Consider the following 17,693-nt stretch of genomic DNA (forward strand, 5'->3'; position numbering starts at 1 on the left):
GCATATTTTTTCTTTTTAAAAGTGCTAAATTTTGCTCTTAAGAACAAATTAATTGACCAACAGGTCAACTTGTTTGTTTGTAACTTCATTGAGGAAGTTTTAATGTGGCTCACCTTTTAAGGCCAGAGTGGTCCCATTCATAATACATACCATTTCAGGGGTCTCAACTGAATGTTAACTTCTCTTCCTGCTGACTGGTCAAACTTCTTTCATTTCCCAGTATTACAGGACCCCTGGAAATTTCTGTTCAGCTAATATTCCCACTAGTTCTTCTATGCCATGCTTTACAAAACTTTTACTAGTATATGTGATCTTAGTGTTCCTCCAAAGTATTAATACTACTGCTATAAATACTTTTTGGAGCTCTTTCTCTGTGTATCTTTTACCTTTCTGGGACTTTACACACACCAAATTGAGCTTCTTCAGCAGCCCCAACTCAGACCTTTAACTTCTCAGTTCAGTGAGACCACCAAAATATACCGGTACTTGGTCTGTACGCCGCTGCTCTGGGATCCATGGTGCTCTGGGATCCATGGTGAGTATCCAGGGTGAGATCTTGGGCAGTCATAAGGGTTACCCTTTTCTTAGGAATCATAGCCCTCCATTGCCTGTTGTAAAATGCCTGAAATTCAAATGTCTTACAGTTTGTTCAGTTATATACAGTTGTTTACATCAAGAGGACTAGACTAGTACCCATTATTTCAGCATGGTCAGAGGAGAAGTCCACCTAAAAGCAATTTTAAATCATAAGATAGGTTTATGTTCTTCTCACTCCAAAATGAATTGCAGCTTAATCTCCACAATAAGAGTGGTTGTTACCCATCTTGACCAAAGATTTAAAACAAATTACCTCAAAAGGGATTTTTTAAATAGCCCTTATCTTACATTCTACTTTATCACCAATCTCCTTTCAATTGCTAGTGTTGGTGTTAACTTCAGTGAGAGAACTTGGTTTTCCCAAGTCTCCAAACACTAAATTCATAACCTCTCAATCAATGTGGATTTCAGGCTGCAGATCGAAAAGTCTGCTCTTAGAAATGCTGTATTTTCTTCTCTTTTCACTTTCAGATAAACCTTATTTCAAAGCCAGATTATTTCATGTAATTCTAAAGGCCTAGAGGAATGATAAACTTGAATCATGTCTGATCTGAGTTCTGACTCTGTGATGTTCTTGGTTTCATTTTTCTAATGTGTGTCAGCCTCATTGCCTAGTTGATTTCTCCTATGATGGCAACAAGACAGCAGCATTTCTAAGCTTTGCACCTGTACACCACAACATACCAGAAGGAGAAACTTTATCTGTATAACAGAATGTCCATAGAAAGTCTTGACATGTTCATATGCTTTATCATTAACCTAGATAGATTCCCAAAGCAGGCTGAATCCTCTGGAAAAGAGAACATCAGCTGAATGCTTAAGACGCTGTCATCATGATTATTAAAATTGTAATCTGATTTGATTTGTTTAACTTTATGTTATAACACTTTTCCAGTCTTTAAAATTTTGGTACAAAATTTTACAATAAATTAATTATACTTTATAAATTTCTATAGTATTTTGAAACTAAATTATTTTATTGAAGCCTTGTTTTTTATTTTATTTCAACCATATCACTATAAAAAGATTAAAGGAAGATATCATTAGCCCCCCTCTTCCAATTTACAGATAAAATAATTATAATATGCTTAAAAAACCAGGGCAAATTCATAGAGAGATCAAATCAGCACAATGACAATTATCACACTACAATTTCATTCATCAAACTATACCTACTTTAAAACATTTATCTATGTTGTGAAACATATGGATAAAGCCCACATCACTCTACTGTGGTGCTATGTGGGGGGGACAGGCCTAAGAGGGAACGATGCTGCTTGCTTAGCTCTCGGATGGCCTTCAGTCACTTCCCCCTGCTATCCAGAAGCAAATTGGGCCTTTCTGGTGCTGATTCCCATGTGGGTGGGTTTGTATATGTTCTAGAACCCTGTGGGTCTCTCCACCGAACTCTCCTGTGAGCCTAGGAGATTCCCCCATTGCTGCAACCCCCATGGATGTTTACAGTCAAAGGTTTTGAGGCTTCTTTTCCTACATTGTAACCCTAGGTTGCACAGTCTGTCTTTCTTCCGAGTTGTTCTTCCCTGTTTACCTGCACACAAATGTGGGACCACCTGCTCCACAAACCACTGCCTCACCAGCCCCGGTCCTCTAGCCACTGCCTTGCTACATGTCCTCTCTGCCCAACTACCCATCTCTGCCCTTCCTACCAGTCTGTATGAATGTTTTTTCTTTAACTCCTTGGTGGTCAATGAGGTTGTCTGACTTCCATACAGTTCAATTTTCTGGCAGTTCTGGTTATTTTTTCTTTTTAAACTTGTTGTTGTCCCTCTTTTGGTTGTGCAAACAATGCCACAGCACAGTGATATGGGTTGTCCCACCCTGGTGAATATCTAAGGCTTTGCCCCTTATTCCTTGGCAACAGGAGTGCCAAGACAAAAAAGTATGGCCCAAATGAAAGGACAGATCTAAGCTTCAAAAATAGAACTAAGTGATGAAGAGATAGCCAACCTATCAGATGCAGCGTTCAAAACACTGGTAATCAGGATGCTCACAGAAATGGTGAAGTATGGTCACAAAATAGAGGAAGAAGTAAAGACAATGCACAGTGAAATAAAGGAATATGTACAGGGAACCAACAATGATGGGAAGGAAACCAAGACTCAAATCAATGATTTGGCCCAAAAGGAAGAAATAAACATTCAATCAGAACAGAATGAAGAAACAAGAATTCAAAAAAAAAAATGAGAGGCTTAGGAAACTCCAGGACGACTTTAAATGTTCCAACATCCGAATCATAGGGGTGCCAGAAAGAGAAGAGGAAGACCAAGAAATTGAAAACTTATTTGAAAAATTGATGAAGTAGAACTTCCCTAATCTGGCAAAGGAAATAAACTTCCAGGAAGTCCAGGAAGCTCAGAGTCCCAAAAAGTTGGACCCATGGAAGCACACACCAAATCACATCATAATTACATTACCCAAGTTTAAGGATAAGGAATCTTAAAAACAGCAAGAGAAAAGGAAACAGTCACCTATAAAGTTGTTCCCAATAAGACTATCAGCTGGATTCTCAAACAAAGCCTTGCAGACAAGAAGGGTTTGGAAAGAAGTATTCAAATCTTGAAAGACAAAGACCTACATCCAAGATTACCCTATCCAGCAAAACTATCATTTAAAATGGAAGATAGATAAAGTGCTTCCCAGATAAGATCAAGTTAAAGGAGTTCATCATCACTAAGCCCTAAATTATATGAAATGTTAAAGGGACTTATCTAATAAAAAGAAGCAAATCAAAAATACAAACAGTAAAATGACAAGAAACCCACAACTATCAACAACTGAACCTAAAGAAAAAAAGGAAAAACCAAAAACAAACTAAGCAAACAACTAGAACAAGAACAGACTCAGAGAAATGGAATTCACATGAAGGGTTATCAGTTAGGAAGGGAAAGAGAGAGAATGGGGAAAAAGGCACAGGGAATAAGAAGCATAAATGTTAGGTACAAAATAGACAGGAGGAGGTTAAGAATAGTGTGGAAATGGAGAAACCAAAAACTATGTGTATGAACCATGGACATGAACTAAGGTGGGGGAATGCTGGTGGGGGGGGTGCAGAATGGAAGGGAATAAAGGGGAGAAAAAATGGGACAACTGTAAGAGCATAATCAATAACATATATTTTAAAAAGAAAATATAGATACAATCATAATTGTATTGGGTTTAATTAAGCTTGAAATAAAATAGTTTCAACTTTTTCAAATGGTTGAGGACAAGATATTATTAATTTAGTCAAATGGTATATGAGATCTGTATGGAAAAAGTTCCACCATTGTTAATATAACAAGAATAGTTTGCATGACGTTGATGTAAACTGGCAGCCAAGGACCTCTCTGTACCTGTCAGTAGGCAATAGACGCCATTGAGTGAGCATGTGTACTGTTTGGCATCACATTCAAAATGACTGAACAAGTAGAATAACAAATCTGCATCAAATTTTGCATTAAGCTTGAACATTCATCCATGGAAACTATATGGATGATTCAGAAGACCACAGCTATGGGCAAATAGCTGATTGGCAGCTTCATCACAACAATGTACCTGCTTATGCATCACATCTTGTACAGAATTTTAAAAAATATTTTATTTATTTATTTTCAGAGATGGGAAGGGAAGGAGAAGGAAAGAGAGAAACATCAATGTGTGGCTGCATCTCGTGTGGCCCCCACTGGGGACCTAGCCCGTAACCCAGGCATGCACCCCGACTGGGAACCGAACCCTCAATGCCCTGGTTCGCAGCCCACACTCAATCCACTGAGCCACGCCAGCCAGGGCTGTACAGAATTTTTTGGTAAAACATCAAATCACCCAGGTGATTCAGCACCTCCTACAACTCAGATCTGGCTCCCTGTGACTTCTGCATTTTCCCAAAACTAAAATCACTTTTGAAAGGGAGAGATTTCAGACTGTCAATGAGATTCAAGAAAATATCTCGGGACTGCTGACGGCAATTCCAATACAGGATCGCAGAGTGTTTCGAATGGTGGAAGAGACACTGGAAGAACTGTGTCTACTTTGGTCCCAGGTGTCTACTTTGAAGGGGACTAAGGCATCATTGTCCTATGTACAATGTTTCTTATATCTTGTATCTTCTTCAATAAATGTGTCTACTTTTCATATTACATGGCTAGATACCTTCCAGAGAAACCTTGTATAATGGCAATTCATTCATAATGGTTTATTTATAGCACAATTTAAAGATATAAAATCCTTTATCCTATTTTTGTCAATCATTACCTATAAATTATGATGTTCTATCAGATATGAATCACTTATTTCTCTGAAAGTCTTTCTAGGTCACTAATTTGAAACTCAGTCATTCTTTTCTACTTGTCTTCTTCTTTACTCTCTCCTTCCAGTTCCCCTTCCTTCCCCTTTCCCCACCTGTTATTTCACTGCCTCAAAGACATAAGTGGGTAAGATGAAAAGATGGGATCACCAATAATTCATAATTGTATTACAACTGTATTCAATTTAGGGTTTTGCCAGAGCACTGCAAAACATACTACAATAGTTTATCTCAATTATGTAAAAATTTTTATATTAGTTTCATCACCTTATTCTCATACTTATCCTGGGAGTCGAGGGAAACAATAAATCAAATACTTTATACAGAGTACTTTGCAAAATGCCTAAACAGCACTTTGTAAATGCCCTCAAAATATTACCAATCTTTAATAGTATCATTAAAAAAGTACTTACATGTTAATCAAATTATACCTGAAACAAAGAAGAAAATCTAAAAATTTTTTACCAGAAATACTCCCCCAGTGAAAAACTATACCGCTTCCTTTTCTTAAGTGTTGTGTGGTCAGTTTGGCTTGTGAAAGACACTATTCCTCACAGAAACTTAGCTTTTTCACTATTCCCCTCAGGAATCAGGCTATACCTGTTCAGGAAATTCAGATGGGAAAATCTGAGTGTTATGACTGGAGCTGTAATAAATACAATAGGTGAATTTAAATTGTGTACAAGAAAGAGATTTGATGATTAGAAGAACCTGAGAATTAATATTCCTCAACTATAATCAGTATTTTTAAAAGGATGAAATTCAACCAGTCTTTTGAGCTGTTTGATTCATCTTATTATTTTATTCCAATGATAAGAACCTCTGAAAATTGCACATGATGAAATATTTAACATGAGGCCAAAGACTTTGTAACCTTAAGTAAGATTAAAGAGCTTTACTCTAGAGGATCAACTTAGACATATTCTGAAGTATTTTCCTGGTCCTCTGACTTGAGAAAGAGCACTTTAGGTCAGCCTCTCACCAGGCTACTGGTTACCATCTCCTCACTGTAGGGCAGAATTAATTAGTGTCTCTGGGGCTCGTCCAAACTACTGTCCAAAGGACACAGATAATAGTGGCCCCTCAAGCATAATCATCCTGTCAACATCTTACCACCCCACAGCCCATTTACACAGCTGATGTTTTAACACTTTTAGTCCTGCAGTAAATTTAGCACAATAACATCCAAAGTGTTATTCTGCAGAGAGATCATATTTAATATTTTCCTTTGCAGATTAGCAACACTAAATTTACTCCTTCCTTCTTGCTTTTTCGTATAGCTTGCTATTTTGGTATTTGATCTTAGTAGAAATGTTTTCCTGAGCCTTTGAAACACAAACAACATCAGAACAATTTCCAGGCAGGGTACCGAATGAGTGCCTGTCAGAACAGGAGATCATAAACTGTAAAGGGATTGAAGACAGTGGCATGCACAACATCCATCATGCTTCTGTCTGAGGCACAGAGTGGGGAGAGTTTGTCGCCTTTGTTGCTCCTAGGAGTGTAGAGCCTATCAATCTAGCCATTTCAGCAATGTCCGCTATGCCTTTCACTCTCCACTCACGTTGGTGATCTGGAGTATTTCTGCAGATGATCCCTGCCCTTCCATCTGCTTTGGCATCTGTGCTAGGAGCAGGAGCAAAGCTTCACAGCTGTGGTTTCTCTTGCGCAAGCCTCTAGGACCAACTCTGCAGATGCTCTAAGCATAATATAATCAGGATATTCTTTCAACTGCTGCTCACATGTTCCTTTTGAGTAATGCAGAGAGAAAAATAAAACTTATCAGAAGAAACCCTGAAAAGGATGATATCGCTTCCTTATCCAAAGAACCACAACAAATGACCATGGCAAACAATTTACCAAGACTGTTGCTAAGGATGATTCAAATCATTAATGGTTTCCTGTGAGATGGGTAGGAAGAAACACTTTGTGGTACTGAAATTAGAAAATAAATACAAATCAAAGGAACTGAATTTAGAATTTTTTATTCCATAATTTTTTGTGTGTGCATTCATAGAATTAATACATGCTTATTGTAGAAACTTGGGAAAATATGGACAATTATTTAGAATAAGGATTGTAAAATTACAGCCAGTGGGACATTTGTCCTGCTGACTTTTTATAAGTTTTATTAGAATGTAACCATGCCTATTTGTTTACCTGTGGTCTATATCTCTTTTTATGCTATGATGAGAGGTTTGCTCAGTTGTGATAGAAACAGGGAGGAGAGCAAAGTCTAAAATACTTATTTTGGCCCTCTAGAAGAAAACCATTTATCTGTAATCTGGTAATTCAGACATAACTACAGTTAATTTTTACATAATGATATATCTTTTTAGGTCTTTAAAGAAGGGAGCCATATCCTCCTCCAAATCCCCATTTTAACCCCTCTTTAAGAAGGAGAAGTAATTGGATCCTAAGAATCAGATCTATGTTTTCTAGTGAAGGAAACACCAGCAAATAACAACAGAATTGATTTTTCTTCTTCACAAGGGCATTCTCCTTTCTGCTGTTTCTTGTCTTCCCTGGAGATCAGAGAATAGTAAAATCTAGATTTGGGCTGAGACAGAGAGTGAAAGCCTTTTAGTCTTGCAGCCCAAGTGCTTGTGTTGGGCTGGGTTAACAAGGAACACTTTATCTTGGAGTTTTAGACCCAAACATAACATCACAATTAAAATTCAAAGTATCAACTCAGCAATGCATTAACATATACACATTTAATTTTTTAATACAAAATATAGTTTGTAAAGATCATACACACCCTCACAACACATCCATCTTGTAATTAGTAGTTAGTAATACCCATACCAATAGTTCTGATATTTTTATATTCATTTTTGAGCTCCCATCAGGACAAATTTGGAAACATCTGTACTGAATCACCTCAGAGATGATAATGCACTGAAGTGAAAAGACCTATTCCTTCTCCTTACTTCCTTCTCTATTTGCATTTGCTTTTGTTGATAAGGAAAAGGAAAGCAAAGTGTGGTATTCACTACATGACTCCTTCTCTGCTGGCTTGTGATCTAGTTCCACTTGCATTCTTGTCTAAAGAATTAGTAGAGGCAGGTAGAAAACCAGTATGTTCAGATACTTCAGATCCAGACTTATGAAGCTCCCAAAATTTCAGGGATCCATGTGAGAGACCCAATGCTACTGTCATTTGTTCCCAACTCAAATTGGTAGACACATATCTACATTCTTCTACTGAAAATGCCTATTTTATCCTCACTGAAGTGGACACCAATGAAAATTCACCTGCTGTTTATGGTCCCACTGGGCATTATACAGGACTGATGAGATCCCTACCTCAGAGGAATTGTAGTAATTTGGGGAGAAAGAAATGAGGAAAGTTTTCTTTCTCCTTCTCATATGTTTGCCTCTACACCACCTCTCTCACGTTTTTTTCTCTATGCTCTTTGATTTTCAAAATGGTTTTGTGACGTGGACACTGGCCAGCAGTGTCTGTGGCATTATGGATGAGACATGACATACTTCACAAGAATTATCAAGTCCTGTGGATGAAAAGGAACAGCATGGCTACCTCTCAAGGGGAGGGTGCCTTGAAGCAGCCTGGGCCACTCTCTCAAGAGGAGAGAGCCCAGATCCTTCCTTTCACAGGTTTTTATTGGCTTAATTTGTCCAGGAATACAGGTACATCTTATTAATCATCGTGAGGCAGAAAGGATCAAACAATAGATAAAATACAAAGAACTCTGAGGGCCTACTCTGAGTCAAGGTCTGTTAGCTAATGGGTTACAGAACTTGGGGAAACAAATTCATTTCCTGCTTGGACCCTTATCATTTAATAGAGAGCATTTTTAGCAAAGCAGGTTTCACAGGAGTTTATGTATTCTTTCTCAGGCCTGATCACCCGGGAACCTGCCCTTTCCAGCACAGGGCTGCACTGCCCTTTGTCATTGTTTCAGGATTAAGTCAGGCAGAGGAAGCAAGGCTGCCAAGAGATTAGGAGACTTCTTGCAGACAGAATAAGGACTCAGGCTTTGTCAAAGCCAAGGGGTGAGGGTCCATTATCTCCTTTCTCCATAACCCCCCAAGTCCTTTCCTGGGGGCATCCATGTGATCGTGCCTGTCTTAGGTTGTTCCCCCCTTGGGGAATCTTACCCATCATTGGCTAACTGACCAAGCATTGGGGGACAGTTATGGATGAAGTAAAAGGAGCAGAAGTGGCACTCCTGCCAGGGAGATAAGCTTTGTCTCTTTAGTGGCTTATGGTTGAAGGTTGCCCACTCAGCCTTAGCCTTGCGGGGGTTACAGCTTCCAAAACCAGGCAGGGCAGCTCCCAAGAGTTTTATATTTCCTAATAGTAAGAAAGCTCCAGACAGGGAATTGCATACCAGGCACTTCATCTTAGATATGACTAGAAACTTCAATAAAAGATAAGCCCAGGTCCATTTTGCCATTTTGTCTTTTGTCATGAATGATGGGAGTAATAAAGGGATAAAGTATTATTGTTCTTCAATATTCTCCTGTCCCAACTCTTCCTCTTCTAAAATGAGATCCCTTGTCCTCTTAGGTCTGTCTCTTTATTAGAAAATATATAGGGACAATGCTACTGCGTTCCACAGGACTGCCACTGCTCTGCAAAGTCTATGCTGGGCTCTCTAACATTTCTGTCTCCAAACCCCCAACACCTAATTATCAACACTCTCCATATCATGGATATGTCAGTGATGGGTATATTAACCCTGATAATACACACAGTATCTCTGAAGCTGTTCTCAAAGGTAAATAATCAATTTTCTACCTTCTATAATATAAAGCACAAAGTCTCTATATTACAAAGTATAAAACTGTCTTAGCAGCAATCTTTTAAATAGTTGAAAATACAAGAAAAAAATAAAAAAGTTTCTATCAATTATTTATATCCTCATGTTGTGCTGGTAGTAATAAAATGATACTTCTCTCTTCTACATTTCAGGTATAAATATTGCAGAACCTAGAAAGGCGGGGCTGAGTCAAGGAAGCACCTGGGAATTTCTAGGGTTACAAATTCTACCACAACTCCTAAAATTTCTTAAATTATAAAACCATAACCCTCTTTTAGCCAACTCTCACCTGATGAAGGCTTCAGTGAGATGTCATTATCTTATTTTTCTGACAGTTTTGCAAACACTAAATGAAGGAAAGATTTAAAGGCTCACTGAAGAGAGACGTGTATATAATCCCAAGCCTGGATGAAATTCAGTGTTTAGTATTATTATATGAGTTTATTTAGGCTATAACATGTGTTGCTATTAAAGGGCCTATGTTGAAAAAAAAACTAGGTATAAAAGTAGAGAAAGTAAGAGTTAAAACTTCTAAATCATAAAGTTTGAGTCTTTCACTAAAAATCTGGACATATAAAAACTTTCAAATTTTTCTAGAAAACAAGGATGCATTTGAATACATGTGCCTGTAATGGCAGCTTAATGAGATGATATTGGTTCCTTGAGATGTGTCTGTAGCCAACAAAAATCATCAGCCTTATTACACTTTACTGTGCCAACATAGCATCAGGGTAGACCTGACTGAACATTAAACTTCCCCATTTGCCATATCTTTATGTTACTGCAAGTCTTGTCAGTACTATATGAGTCTATTCTAGAGAATGAGGTCTTTTTCAGAGGTGGAAACTCATAGACAAGCAATACACTTGACTTGACCTCTATTGAGAAATGTTGAAAAAAATAAAATATTATTGTTGAGTGTTTCACATGGTATACCTCATAAAGACTTATCACATCATTTCAATTGTCTTTCTTATTTTTTATTTTTTTAATTTTTCATTTTTTCAATCACCATTTATACTCCCATACTCTCTTCCACCTCTACCTATCCACATTGCCTCCACAATAAGTTGTCTTTCTGATTAAAAAAATTAAGTAGACAATGTCATAGATGCCAATTATTGTGTCAGAGGCTGAGATTTTTTAAAAGTCCTATGAAAATCATATTAAGATATTCAGCTAAGGCATTGATGAAATTCAAAATATCATACTGTTAAGAAAATACAAGTGTGTTTTATTTAAGATATATGATGAATGTTTACTTCCATGTTCTGTTCTAAGTATTATATATAAATCACTGTAATAATTATCATATTAATATGTTAATCTATAATATTGAATTAGATAGTATATTTTCACATATACTTACTTACTATGTCAATCCTGTAAGGATTTTACAATGTTCAAAAAGTTTACCTAAATTGTAATTAAGTAAAGTAATAGATGTGTTAACTAACCTAACTGTGATAATCATTTCATAATATTTACATTTATCAAATCACACTATACACCTTAAACATACCCAATGTTACATGTTAATTATAGTTTATTAAAGCTTAACTAAGAAAAAAGAGTTCACCTTACCTGTCAAGCTGTATACCTTCCAAGTATTATAATTTAATTCTAATTCTCTTGCTCTGGCACCCATATAGATTTTTCACAGATTTTATTTATTAATGTATGTATTCATTCAAAAAAAATTTAAGCACATGGTATGTGTCAAGCACTGCACTAAATTCTGAGGTACCAGGTAAAATTATCCTTGCTTTCTTTTCCCAAGGAGCTTACAATCTAGTAAGTTTAAATGTTAATGGATGCTGATATGCCATACACATTTTTATAGTCCCAACACATAGTATATACCTCACAGTGAACACATGCTCAAAAGTAGATATTTTACTGGGCACAGCAGTGCACAATTATCAGAAGTATGAAGAGAGAGTCTGAAAACAGAAAATTCTAAATCAGATTGTTGGGATTGGGAACATGTTTAAAGGTGACAATGCCTAGATTGAGAAGATGTGCCTGGGCAGCCCAGGCAACATACCACCTCCCATCTGTGATATTTGTTATTTACACATTTACTCCAAAACATTATTCCTCAAGAAACTGTTATTCCCTTTTTTAGAGATTGTTTCATGTAGCCAATCTATGCAATCATATCAATATATCCAATTAATGCTTTTATACTGGAGAAGAAAGAATGTGGATTCTTTTGAGACTAATACTCTTAGGAACATGCACACTACTTCCTTCCACTCTAAGTACGCAATCCCTTTAAGGACTAGCTAGAAATTCTCTTGATAATGTCTTTCCTGACAATACAGCAGTGAAGTGAGCATTCCCCTCTTTGAAGTCTAAGAGCACTCATCATCCCTTGTGCTGGCTAGCCACTTAGCATAGAGAATCATGTGCTATTAATCTGGTTTTAGGCATACATGTGTTGTAACTAGCACTCCAGCTATAAACATGAGCTTTTCCTCCTCCTACTATAGTATAAGTTCCTTTAGCCCATTGTTTTATTCATTGTTGTGTATCCTCCAGAAACCAGACAATTGAACAACCAATGAAACTCTATCTTTCATTTTTATGACCCTGGAGAGTAGAACACTGCTTTATAACCAGCATGCACTTAGTAAATATTTGTTAATGAGGATGAATAAATGTCTAACATTTTTCTAAAATGTAATCACATTAATTTTTTTGCCTTTTTCTTAGGTTATAATTTTAAAAACTGTTTTATGGAAAAATTTCTTCCTTCAACCAGTGAGTCCAATTTATATATACACTATTACAAAACAAATCATTCTCCTCTTCCTATTAAATGATATTGGACAATGATTCTTTAAACTGATTTAGTATTTTCCTGAAAAGGAAATTCACTATGTTGCCAAAATGATGATTTATTAAAGTGAAAATGAAATATTGTATGCACCACAGCATAATGAGTTTTTGTGCTGCTGTTAGTATTCCTCTCATTTCACTCACAGTCTGGTACGTTAGCATGATTGGCTAAATAGCCAGAATAATGTATGTAACCAAACAAAGATCACACTCCCAATATTATTGAAATTCATATAATTAATTTATAAATATCTATGAAGTTATAAAATGTTAGGTCTGACAAGGAATTACTGTTTCATTTGCTTCTGAGAAAATATGTTCATAAAATAGAGAAGATGCTCAATAAATAATGATAGATCAAACTTAAGATATTGTAGCAATTCTGGATGTTAAGCATAGAAAATACACACAGATATGAAAATGCACTATTTTATCATTGTTTTTATTCTCCTATATTTTCCTATGCACAGTCAAATACAGCCAAAAGGATTCTATAAGCTATTAATCTTATTAAATCATTGCTTCCTAAGAACCACATAGGAATTTTTCATTAAAGCTTTTGAATTGCAGTAAGATAAATAAAAGAAAAAGTAAAGGATATTTGCAAAACTACCAAAATAATAAACTTTAAAAGACAGAATTTATTATTAGAACAATTATCCTTAGAAGAACAAAGTATTAGCTAAAGCTTCAAGCACAGTAAAAGAAAGATGAGTGAACACTTCTTCCCCCACCAACAACAGCCCTCTAGCCTTCTCAAAGTTCTGTTGGAATAATTGTCTATGCATAAAGGAGACAAAATGGGATTGCTACAGATAATGTTGCTGTTTGAGCACTGTGGATCTGGTCTTCCTTCAAGCATGGTCAGGTTTTGCCTAACAGAATTTTCTCGATCAGGGTCACCTGGTTGCATAGAAGAGAAATACCATCACACCAGCTATATCAAAGGTGGGAAAGAGAGGGGGAAGATGGTGGCATTGTAAAAGGGAGCATAGTCCCCTTCCCCTATGCACAGGAGAGAAACTGGCTGATCTGCGGGAGGAACAGAGCAAGAGGCCAACAATATCTCAACATTTATGAAAACAGGACATCAAAAATTATAGTGGACATTGGAAAACTAGACGGTAAGAAGACTGTTTCAGGATAATAAGGGCCCTGGGATCAGCGTGGGGACCAGGGAGGTTGTAGCCCCTAAGCCTGTACTCTGGGGTCTGCCTCAGGGCACCCAGGAGAGTAGAGTAACTGCTCCCTCCCCAGATAACAAGGATTGAGCAGCACCAGGGGAGGCCTTGTTGCTTGAAGGCACAGAGAGGGGAGTGAGACTGAGAGACAATCACACAGGGGCTGCAAGCACCCATGCATAGCCCTGGGAAGAGTGAGTGACTCAGCCTGCATGACCAAGGGTGGCCTGGCCATGTGCCTGCGCCCCCAACCCATTGAGAGTATGGTTCTGTGGAAGACCCAGACCCCACAGCCCTGAACAAGTAAAGGGCATGGGCACTCAAGATTTTCTGGAGCCTGCAGTGGTGAACTTGGGGAAGCACACACCCCTTCAGGATTCCCAACTCTAAAACTGTGAACCCGGAGAAGACACGGGTGCTTCGCAGGTTCCTGGAGCCCGTGGTGGAAAAATTGGGGGAAGGGCACAACCCCTTGCGATTCCCGGAGCTTACATCTTGAACCTGGAAAAGACACAGGCACTCCGTGGGGCCCCAGAGCCCGGGAGACTGTGGCGGTGAGCTCCAGAGAGTGATTGGGAGCGCTCATACCCACACCTTGGGAATGCCAGAAGACATCGGATTGGCTCTGGGGAGAGCTAGCCCTGGGGACAGTACTCCAGAGACTGACTGAGCTCTGACTGGGAAGAGTAAAAAGCATTCCAATCGCCCCTCAGCCTGCTGAAAACAGCAAGTCCAGAAAAACTGATTTGGCCAGTTAGAAACCAGCAAGAGGATTTTTTTTCCTTTTCTTTCTTTCTTTCTTTCTTTCTTTCTGGAGGGGGAGGGTAGGGAGGGCGGGAGGGCGGGAGGGAGGGAGGGAGGCGGAGGGCGGGAGGAGGGAGGGAGGGAGGGGGGAGGGAGGGAGGAGGGAGGGAGGGAGGAGGGCGGAGGGCGAGGAGGGGGGGGGGAGGGATGGGAGGAGAGGGGGGATGGAGGAGGGAGGGCGGGGAGGGAGAGGGAGGGAGGGAGGGAAGGAAGGAAAGAGAAAAAGCACGACACCTCACTCCCTAATAAACACACCTCACACCAACCTCCCTCCCTCCACTCCCTCTCTCCACCTCCTCTCTCTCTTGCTTTCTTTCTTTCTTTCTTCTTTCTTTCTTTCTTTCTTTCTTTCTTTCTCTCTTTCTTTGTTCTTCTTTCTTCTTTTTTTGGTTGTTGCTGTTGTTTGATTATGTGATTTTATCTTGTTTTTTAAGTAACTTTCTATTTTTTAATTCTTGTTATTTTTATATCTCTCAATTCCTTATGTCTCTCTTCCTTTCATCCTAGTGTTATTCCTTCCACTCCAAATTTATCTCTCCTGCATTTCATCTTCTGCCTTTCTTTTGAGCCTGCAAGTTACTTCAAATTTGTATTATCTTTTTCTCATTTTTCTGACATTTTTAATTTTGATAGTATTTTGGTATTCTTTTTATTTCTGTGTAATCTTCTTTGCTTGGCTGGTTATACTGTCATTTGATAAGGTCGCCCTGTTATCTCATTCACAGTGTGTTGCTAACTTACTGTTCTTCATTTGTGTTCCATTAGTACACCTCTCGAGGTTCTATACTCCTTATTCTTGTTATCTAGATCTCATAGATTCTGCCACATGATTGTTGCTTTAATATTACTGTAAATAAGACCTATTTCATACAATTGCAAATACTACACATGCCCCTCCCACATCTTAGCCCACTTCCCAATTTCCTGAACGCTATTATTGTAGGGGTTATCTCTATTCTTTTACACACTACTCCTATTTACTATCCTTTATTCCCACCCTACCTCAGAATGTTATCTCCCACAGCCTCACAGCTTTCTAGATCCAACTAACAATTTTTCCTCCCCAATAAGAGTCTTATCTTCTTTTCATCCTTTCTAAAACATGGCTAGTGGGGTGGAAGATCATGGTTAACACTATACGTAGCCAAAGGACCTTACATTTCATCTCTACTGCCTGCTACTGTGAATATCATAGAATACTATCTTGCTGTCTTAAACCATTTTGCCTTACCCCTCCAACTGATCACAAAAAAGAGCAGGGGGAAGATGTGAACACCAGGATACACCAAGGAGACTGCACCACTGAATCTCACAGGTATTCTACCACAGAAGTTCACACCATAAACCCAGGGAACCAGAACACATCAATTTAAGAAACAGAGGCTAACAAGAACAGTCTCATGAACAATGAGAAGACAAAGAAACAATCCCCAAATGAAGGGAAAGGAGGAAGCCTCAGAAAGAATGCTAAATGAAGTAGAGGCAACTCAACTTTCAGATATTGCATTCAAAACAATGATTATCAGGAAGCTCAATGAGCTCACAATGAGCTACCAGAAACTACAGGGAAGCTACAACAAACTCACTGCAAACTATATCAACAGGAAAAAGGAAAAAGAAACTCTCAACAAGGGCCAAGAGGAAATGAGGAATATAATTTCTGAACTGAAGAACACAGTAGAAGGAATGAAAAGCAGAATCAATGAAGCAGAGGATCGGATCAGAGGATTAGAGGACAAAGTAGAAACAAAAAAACACCCTGAAAGAGCAAGAAAAGGAAAAGAGGCTCAGAAAGAATGAAGAGGGATTAAGAGAAATGCAAGACAATATGAAACGTAATAATATCCATATAATAGGGATACCAGAAGGAGAAGAAGAAAAGCAAGGGATAGAAACCTGTTTGAAAAAGTAATGATGGAAAACTTCCCTAATTTGATGAGAGAAAAAGTCACGTAAATCCAGGAAACTCAGAGAGTCCCAATCAAGAGGAATCCAAAGAGGCTCATGTCAACACACATCATAATTAAGATGGAAAAATTCCAGGACAAAGAGAGAATTGTAAAGGCAGCAAGGGAGACACAGGAAGTAACATACAAGGGAGCCCCGATAAGGCTAACAACTGACTTCTCAATGGAGACACTCCAAGCCAGAAGAGAATGGCAAGAAATATTCCAACTAGTGAGAACCAGAGGTCTGCAACCAAGGCTACTTTACCCAGCAAGGCTCTCAATCAAGATAGCAGGCCAGATAAGAAGCTTCTCAGACAAAAGAAGTCCAGAAGAATACATATACACCAAACCAGCTCTGCAAGAGATACTAACGGGGCTGCTTTAAGGAATGGAAGGAAAAGAGAGAGTGAGAAACACACGTACATAAATGGCAATAAATAAGTGCCTATCAATAATAACCTTAAATGTAAATGGTATAAATGCTCCAATCAAAAGACATAGAATAGCAGAATGGATAAGAAAACATGACCCACACATATGCTGCCTACAAGAGACCCACCTCAGCATAAAAAACCTGCACAGGCTGAAAGTGAAGAGCTGGAAACAAATCTGACAAGCAAGTGGACAGGAAAAAAGCCGGGGTAGCAATACTCATATCAGACAAAATAGACTTCCAAAAAAGGGTCATAAAGAGAGATCCAGAAGGTCACTTCATAATACTGAAGGGAAGAATCCACCAAGAAAACATAAATATTGTAAATATATGTGCACCCAACATAGGAGCACCCAAATACATAAAGAAAATCTTAGAGGACTTCAAGAAAGATATTGACAGCAACACAATTATAGTGGGGGATTTTAACACCCACTGTCAAAAATAGACAGATCTTCTAAACAAAATATCAACAAAGATATCGTGGCATTGAACAAAGCATAGATTAAATGGACTTAACTGATATATACAGAGCCCTCTGTCCCAAAGAATCTAAATACGCATTCTTTTCAAATGTACATGGAACATTTTCAAAGATAGACCACATGATAGGACACAAAACAAGCCTCAACAATTTCAAGGAAATTGAAATCGTACCAAGCATTTTCTTGGATCACAAGGGACTGAAGCTAGAAACCAACCCCAAGGAAAAAAACCCAAACACTCAAAATCATGGAGATTGAATAGCATGCTATTAAACAATGAATGGGTCAAGAACAAAATTAGGGAAGA

The sequence above is a fragment of the Phyllostomus discolor genome, chromosome 3, assembly GCF_004126475.2.
Source record: "Phyllostomus discolor isolate MPI-MPIP mPhyDis1 chromosome 3, mPhyDis1.pri.v3, whole genome shotgun sequence".
NCBI lineage: Eukaryota > Metazoa > Chordata > Mammalia > Chiroptera > Phyllostomidae > Phyllostomus > Phyllostomus discolor.